A 7,527-nucleotide genomic window follows, 5' to 3' on the forward strand; every position below is an offset into this window, starting at 1 on the left:
CCCCAGCCTGTCTCCATCTGGGATCAAAACAGTCATTATAATACATTCTCGCCTACTGCCAAAGTGAAATGACACAGTGTTTTTCTTCATCTTACTGAGGACCTATGAGGATGAGGGGGAGGGAGGGGGGGACACCTTGAGTGTCCAGAGAAGCTGCAGGGGGCCTTGCAAAGACCCCTGGGGGTTTGAGCAGCCCTGTGATCAGTGATATGACAAACACACACACATACACACACACTTCATCAGTTCCACTTTGGAATCCATCTCTTTTCACTTTATCAGAGAGCCTTGATGGAAGCAGACTCTGTCCAAAACAATTTAATAAATATTATTCAGAAATACTCCACATTTACCTACAGTGTGTGAGCCACTTGGTGTCATTATAGGCTCTGCTTTTTAAAATTACAATATCTATTTTGTTTTAAACTTACTTTCTATGTTTTGGGCATGTAGGCCTTTATATGAAAGGATAGCTTGATATATTAACTAGGAGGGGGGGGGGATGACGTGCAGCGAAGATCTGCAGGTCGTAACCAAACCCACGGCCGCTGCGGCAAGGACTGAGCTTTTGTCCATGCGGCACACGCTCAACCAGGTAAGCTGTCCAGGCTCTCCTGTTAAACTTTCTAAAGTCAGCTCGTCCTACTCACACCAAAGTGGTCTCTACAGTGGTCTGATGAAAAGGTGAAACCAACGACTCCTCATCATCAGATGACGAGGAAGAAGATTGACTGGTTCAGTCGAGCTTTGGGATATCGTTTTCACACATGTCCATGTGTAATTAAATCTGTAAATCAACAGTTTGACCACAAAAAACACGAGCATATTTCCTCTTTATTCGTCTCAGGATGAAACAATCACTTTCCCTTCCTGATTCAGAAACATCACCTCAAGGTATCTGCTCTTTCCGAGACACCAAGTGCTCTTCTTCATCAAACGTTATATCTGAACGGAACTGACATGAAACCATGGATTTCTATAAATGTAACTTGTGATTCATTTAATGTACATTGATCACTTGCTAAGATCAGCATGGGCACTCAGCACTGCTAAATTCATTCAGTTGAATACATGTACATTTGCAAGCCTGCATACTTGTATGTATACTTATATCAGAAATTAGACGTTTTATGAAAGCTCTTTTTTCCACCGTTGTCATAACTTTTTTTTACAGTTTGCTATTGTCCTTTAAGTTTTACTCTCTACATGTATTTCCATTCTTCCTTTTGAAAGAAGACAAACCAACCAATTTTCAGAGGTGCAATAAACACAACACCAAGATGAACAGAATGCATAATGAAGAGGAACGGAGAAATAGTGGCAAAGAGAGCAGGGGGAAAACATAGTACTAGTGTACAACTGAGAGAAGGAGACACATTCAGAGAATGAATGAATACAAACGGAAAGGAGGAAGCGTTGGAGGAGAGAAATAGAGGGATAGTCTTTCTTTGTTTATCTGCAGTGAGAAACAGGTGGCCACATCCATTGTGCTGTGATAAGATGGGTTATCAGCAGTAAACAAGGCCTGGGCCTGTATGAATGGAGCCTGGAGTGACTGAATACACTCTTAAAAACAGATATGTTGAAATAAGTCTGCATGTCTTATCCTTTCCTAAACACAAAGCTCATGTCTTCCGTTTGCAGAACTCAACAGATGCACATGGGATTCTCCTGGTCGTAGCTCATACTGGAAACTGCCTTTAAACACATCCAGTCTTCAATAAAGAGCTACAGAACGCTCTGTTCCTGTCTAATGACCTGCAATGATGACGCTTCTCTTCATAAAGTTGATAAGATTAAATATCTTGATGTATGGGTTGATTGATTCTGAACTCTCGTTCAAATTACACATCGAGCAAGTGTTACGTAAAGTGAACTTTGGAATCAATGTTTTATATCAAGCTTGGAATGGCTTTACGCAAAGTGTTTGTATAAAACTTGCCTCTCAACTTATACTTCCATTTATTGACTATTGTGATGTTGTTTATCAAAATGCACTCCGACCTTGTTCCACTTTTTCGCATTATACAAGAGACTGTGCAAATGTGTCCTTGGATGTCATCCTTATCTTATTCATCACTGTATCATGTATAATACACTTAATTGGTCATCTCTAAGTAGTAGAAGACACTCTCACTGGCTTTAACTTATGTTTAAATTGATTTATTTCAGTTATCCTCCTTATTTAAAACAGTATCTTGTACCTTATACCTCAAACTAGGAAGTTGGCACTCTACTGAACTCTACTTCTCTGTCCTGTGAGTTTAAAAAACAATTGGCAAAAGAGCTATTACATTTAAGGCTCCAGCAGATTGGAATTATCTATCTGTGGAACTGAGATCAATTTCTTTACTTGGTTTGTTTAAACATGCCCTGTCTGCTCACTTTAAGATGAACTGCCTTTGTTATCAAAGATGCAGGCCATCCTTCTACCTACTGTCCATACCTAATGCTTTATGACTGTAGTTAGAAATTCACTCATATGCTACTATTGACTTAATTACTTATTACTGGACATTTGGTGGTTGTAATGTGTTGATGAACATACTGTATGCATGCATTGTTGTGATTTTTTGATTTTTTCACTTCTCTGTTGTTATGTAACAATTGTGTTATTTGATGGGACCCTGTCAAAAACAAGATGATACTCAAGGGGGTTTATAGAGAATGTAGATCCATGACAAAAGTGACAGAAGGGCGGGACTTAGTGAAAACATCCTAATTACAAATCTGTCTGGTACTTCAGCACCACGGACAGCGCTGTGGCTTCATCCACACACACAGTCATCTGCTGATGTTTCAGAGGTGTGGTCAGTATATACTGTACACGTCTAGATCATATAATAATATGTCTGCCTTATAATAATATACTCTGCATTCAGATTGGAAGGAGTCACCACTACTGAAACTTAGTCCCCATTGTTATATTGTGTTGTATTAAACTACATTAACAACATTTGTGAAAGACTAAGATTCATAAAAATTATAAACAATTTATAATTTATAATTCCCGCACATTTCAAAATATATTGTCTGTTTGTTTGTAGACACTACTCTGGGCACAGTAACTTAATATAATAAAATGTGCATCAGTGTGTGGAAGTAGAAGAAAGTAAAAATTATTATTAGCAAGGCAGGGGGTAATACATGACAACATCTTCTCAAATCACTTTCCTTTCAATTTGCTATAAAAAATATATGTTTTCTTGTCATAAAGCTACACGATCTTCTGTCACGACGCAGCAAAGAAGGATCTCATGAAAAACCATAAGATCTTGAGGGAATTTAAATACAGTGAATTTCTTTGGCCAAAATATGTACAGTATGCAGAACAAATTATCTGTTTGTTTTCTCACCAAAACAGAAATAATACAACAACAAAAATTACAAATCAATCTAAGGATTTCACTTTTAATGAAATTTTGCAAACAAAAAAGAAACCCAGGCTTTGAAAGACAGTGTTTTCATGAAACTGGGCAGTCTATGCAGTGAAATTAGTGCTCCATGACCAAAGAAAACAGAGACGCAGAGTCAAGGAGAAAAGTAGGAATACAAACAGACATGGCGTCAATGCAAGCACCAGTCCAGGCAGATGAGGGCAATTTGTCAAAGTATAAAACTGATCCACATTAAATGAACTTTTTTTCATCAACTCCAGCGCCAGCTAACTGTTACATTTTCTCATAGCAACCCCTAGCCTCTTGTTGTCTTCTATAACAATCCTCTTGATAAGTCCAACACTGGGAGAACATTACACGGAAAAGAGAGCACCAGTATTGGTACGCCATGTCAGTGTCACCATATGCCCTGGGTGGAGAATCAGTATCAGCAGAGGAAAAGTTAGACTGGTTCATCCTTACTGGACAGAGACCGGAAAGGTCAAACCAGACAAAAACAGAAAGACGGACCAAGATAGCGAAGTTCTCCACAGTACAGTGGGCTGCAATCAGCTGACACCATGTGACAACAACTTTTACTGAGAGATGGCCTTCAAGACGTGGTTGACACATACGACCTAACAGCGCAATGCCACAACATCTAGTCCAGCAGAAGAAACATACGTCACACCACTTCTCACAAGCCTTTCTAAGCAGAAATGGTCAAATGCACGGTAAATGGGAGGTCAGACCACATACACTCACCCAAACCATGTAGGTGTCATTGAAAGCAATCTCCAGTCACCATACTGGCCTCATCCTTTCCTGTGTTAAAGCAAATTAGGAAAGTCAAAGTCTCAGTGTAAAGAAGCATCGATCTGTTCCTCCCAACGGTGAGACTGAAGCTTACTAAATTAGCATGACAACAGTAGACCGGAGCCAAGACCACCAACAGTCTAAGCTGAGTTCACACTACGTGACTTTCAAAGTGGTCAGATCTCGGTACCATTCACACGGGACTCTACTGACCTTTCACCAGGAGGAATCTCTGCTCTACAAACCACGCTGTAGACACACACGACAAGTGACAAGGGACATTAAGTAATACCACGCTGAAACAGGACTTTTGTTCCAAGAATGGATTTCGGCCAGAAACAAGCGCTCCAATTTGCCCTGGCTGGAAAAGAGAGATTAAACAAAGCGCTTTCATTGGGTGTTGTCGTCATCTCACAAAAATAGCCTGTTTCCACAGGTCTTTACTAGAGCCCAACCAAAATATTAAATCACATAAAACGATTCTGATAAATGAATATTTAAAAAATAAAATAAAACCGGACGGTGAACCATGTTATGAGTGTTGGCGTTGCATAGTTTGTCCACCAGAGGACGCTCTACAATCGGCCTTCATCGAGGAGGGACAGATCAACTTCTGGTTCAGCCGAGGACCGAGGAGTTGAGGACCTATCAAATGAGGGACATGAGATGCAGCCATAGCCTACTTTCTACTCGGTGCAACAACGACTTTGGTCCTCGTTGCAAATGCAACATCTACAGTCATCTTCCTATTGTAACAGGCAACACTTCCACTGGTTTAGTTTCAGCCCGTCTCTTGCACTCTCATTGGCTGTAGCTCCCCAAAAGCACCAGATACTTAGCCTTCTAGATATCTGGAATAAGTCTGCGAGGCATCATGGCCTCTGGGCTCATGTCTTTAAACAGTTCACGCATCAGGCTCAAGCACCGCTCTGCCTCTGATCTTGGGCTTTTTTCGGAGAGCTCCAAAAACCGTGGGCAGCTGAAAAATCAGAGCTGAACCAGGCATTATAACATGCTATATGTTAGCTTTGTGGAATTCTGCTAACACCAAACATTCAAAGTTTCAGAGCCCATGCATTGAACAGTCAGCCACAAAAATACCTGGCCTCGTGCATTTCTATTTCAACAGTCTTCTAACTTCATGTAGATGCTTCTTCACTCAACCCTCCCTCTGTCTCATTCTCTCGTTCTCTATCTGCCTCCATACCACTCCTCTCCTCTTTCTCCAGCGGCCCCGTTACGGGAGACTATATTGAGAGGCCCGTTGAGAGAAAAACCAATCGTGTGGTGTGTCAGTGGCCCGATAGAGAAGGACCCAGTAATGGAAGGCCTTTTAAGGCTAAAAAGGAAAAGCTAATTATGATAAAGGGGCTGTAAGTTGTGTGGTTATCGCAGTGCCGGGCCTGCTGCTGCAGCAGACTGTTCCCTGACAGTGATAACCAGGCAGAGCCAGACGCCCGGCGCTCTGTCACTGTCACTCTGCCGCTCTGTTCAGCTAAAGATGGATTCTCACAATACAACATTTATGCCTTTTTTTCAAACCCATAAAGCACTTTGCATTCATTGAAAAATTAGGTTGCTGTCCATTTCTTTTGGATTCTCCTTTTTTTCTATTTCTCAGCACTGCACACATGCAGCAGGTGGCCCATCTCAACACCAATTAAACCCTCTCAAATAAGCAATTAGTTGAATTGAACAGCTTTTCACATGGTAAGCTCTATGACAACACCGAGCTGGTTAGTGTGTGCCAGCTCAAGCTACAGCAGAATGACGATGCTAAGCCAGATACAGAGGCAGCCAGATAGACATATCAGTTGTCATGCCAGGGCACATTAGTGGAGCTGAACTCAATGGATGGGTACATCTTCCCCCCTGATCCCCAATTTCTTCTCTCCGTCTCTGATGCATTATGCATCATGGCTGTACCTTGCTATCTCACCTCTCCCAATTGTCTTCACTGTTAATATTTTCATCCTTGCTGTCTCTGTCTGCCGTGATACTTCCCCCTGGGAGCCCGGTGAAAAGTAGGAATGAACAGCGCCATCAAATGAATACAGAGCAACAGTAGCGGGGATGAGTCTGACGAGAAGGAGACTACAAAAAAAGGGACTTGCACTGGGATTTGGCCATTTAACTTGCCAACTTATCTATCTTAGGTAGAAAGCAAAAAAAGGGTTTATATATTTTTTTAATCACTTTCAGCCTTTGACACTTGATGTATTAAGATCTGTGTGGTGGCAGCTCAGTAGTCAATAGTCTTAAGTGGACTTCATAGTGAGCTGGCTTGTATTTTCCCAGTTTTACACAGTTTAAAGACTGCAGCCAGCATCACATCGGACTTGTAAGCAGCATCTGAAGCTGCAGTTCATTCAACGGCCACCAGATGGTGCCAATGGACACTAGGCCCCATTGGGACTAATGGAGAGTTCTCAGCCAAACCCTCTTTATTGACGGTGATTTGGAGAACATCAGCTTTTGATCCTTGTAGACCTGGGGGGTGTACAGACCCAGCAGCTTGCAGCCACACCTACGGGGTGGACAAAGACTATTTCTTCACCTACAGCTGTTTGACCCTGTCATACCTGAGAAAGTTACAATTTGGACTTGAAATGTTTGCCCACTGTGATAAAAATTAGTTTTGAATGGAGTAGATGGCAACGATGCAAGCCCTTTGAGAGACAGAAATCCAAGCGGAGTTTTATTCAGCATCTACTAAAAGTTATTTCAATATTTAATAATCCCGGTCCCACTATACAGATGTTTGAAGACCTCTGCCACAGCTGATGTGGCACTTTGTGCTGCTGTTTCAGTGTTTATCGTTATCAACCGATCAGTGTTGTGGTCAAGACCACCTAAACCGAGACCAAGCCATCACCAAGACCAGATTGTATCAAGGCCGAGACAAGACCAAGACTTTGAGGGGTTAAGGCCAAAAGAAGACCAAGACCACATTTGTTTTAGACAGCCAGAAATATTTCTCCTGTGTCCTGCATTCACTTTATTGGGACTGTGTGTAAAGGGGGCAGGGAGAGGGGGGTTTACGGTAACACATTTAAAATTAGATATAAGCCAAGTTATTGGTTGCATTTGCCAAATTTAACTTATAAATCAGACAATACACAGGCAGTTTAGCAAAATGCCTACAGTAGTGGTCTTGACCTAGCCTGGCAATCCAGACCAAAATCTGAAAGATAAAGGGTCTGACATCGAGTAATGAAAGTTGCCCATCTTGAGCGGCACCAAACGTGCATTTGAAAATGTCACTGCATGCAATTGGATAACACTACGACCAATCACAACAGCACACTGGGTGACGTATCCAGAGCCCCATACG

General features: G+C 41.7%; 1 protein-coding gene across 4 annotated transcripts in view; it reads right to left on the minus strand.

Moving 5' to 3' along the window:
* The window catches only part of uvssa (UV-stimulated scaffold protein A), a 51,715-nt gene that overhangs the window by 39,052 nt on the left and 5,136 nt on the right, over nucleotides 1-7,527 (minus strand). The window lies entirely within an intron of this gene.

This window comes from Etheostoma spectabile, chromosome 10 (genome assembly GCF_008692095.1).
Source record: "Etheostoma spectabile isolate EspeVRDwgs_2016 chromosome 10, UIUC_Espe_1.0, whole genome shotgun sequence".
NCBI classification, from domain to species: domain Eukaryota; kingdom Metazoa; phylum Chordata; class Actinopteri; order Perciformes; family Percidae; genus Etheostoma; species Etheostoma spectabile.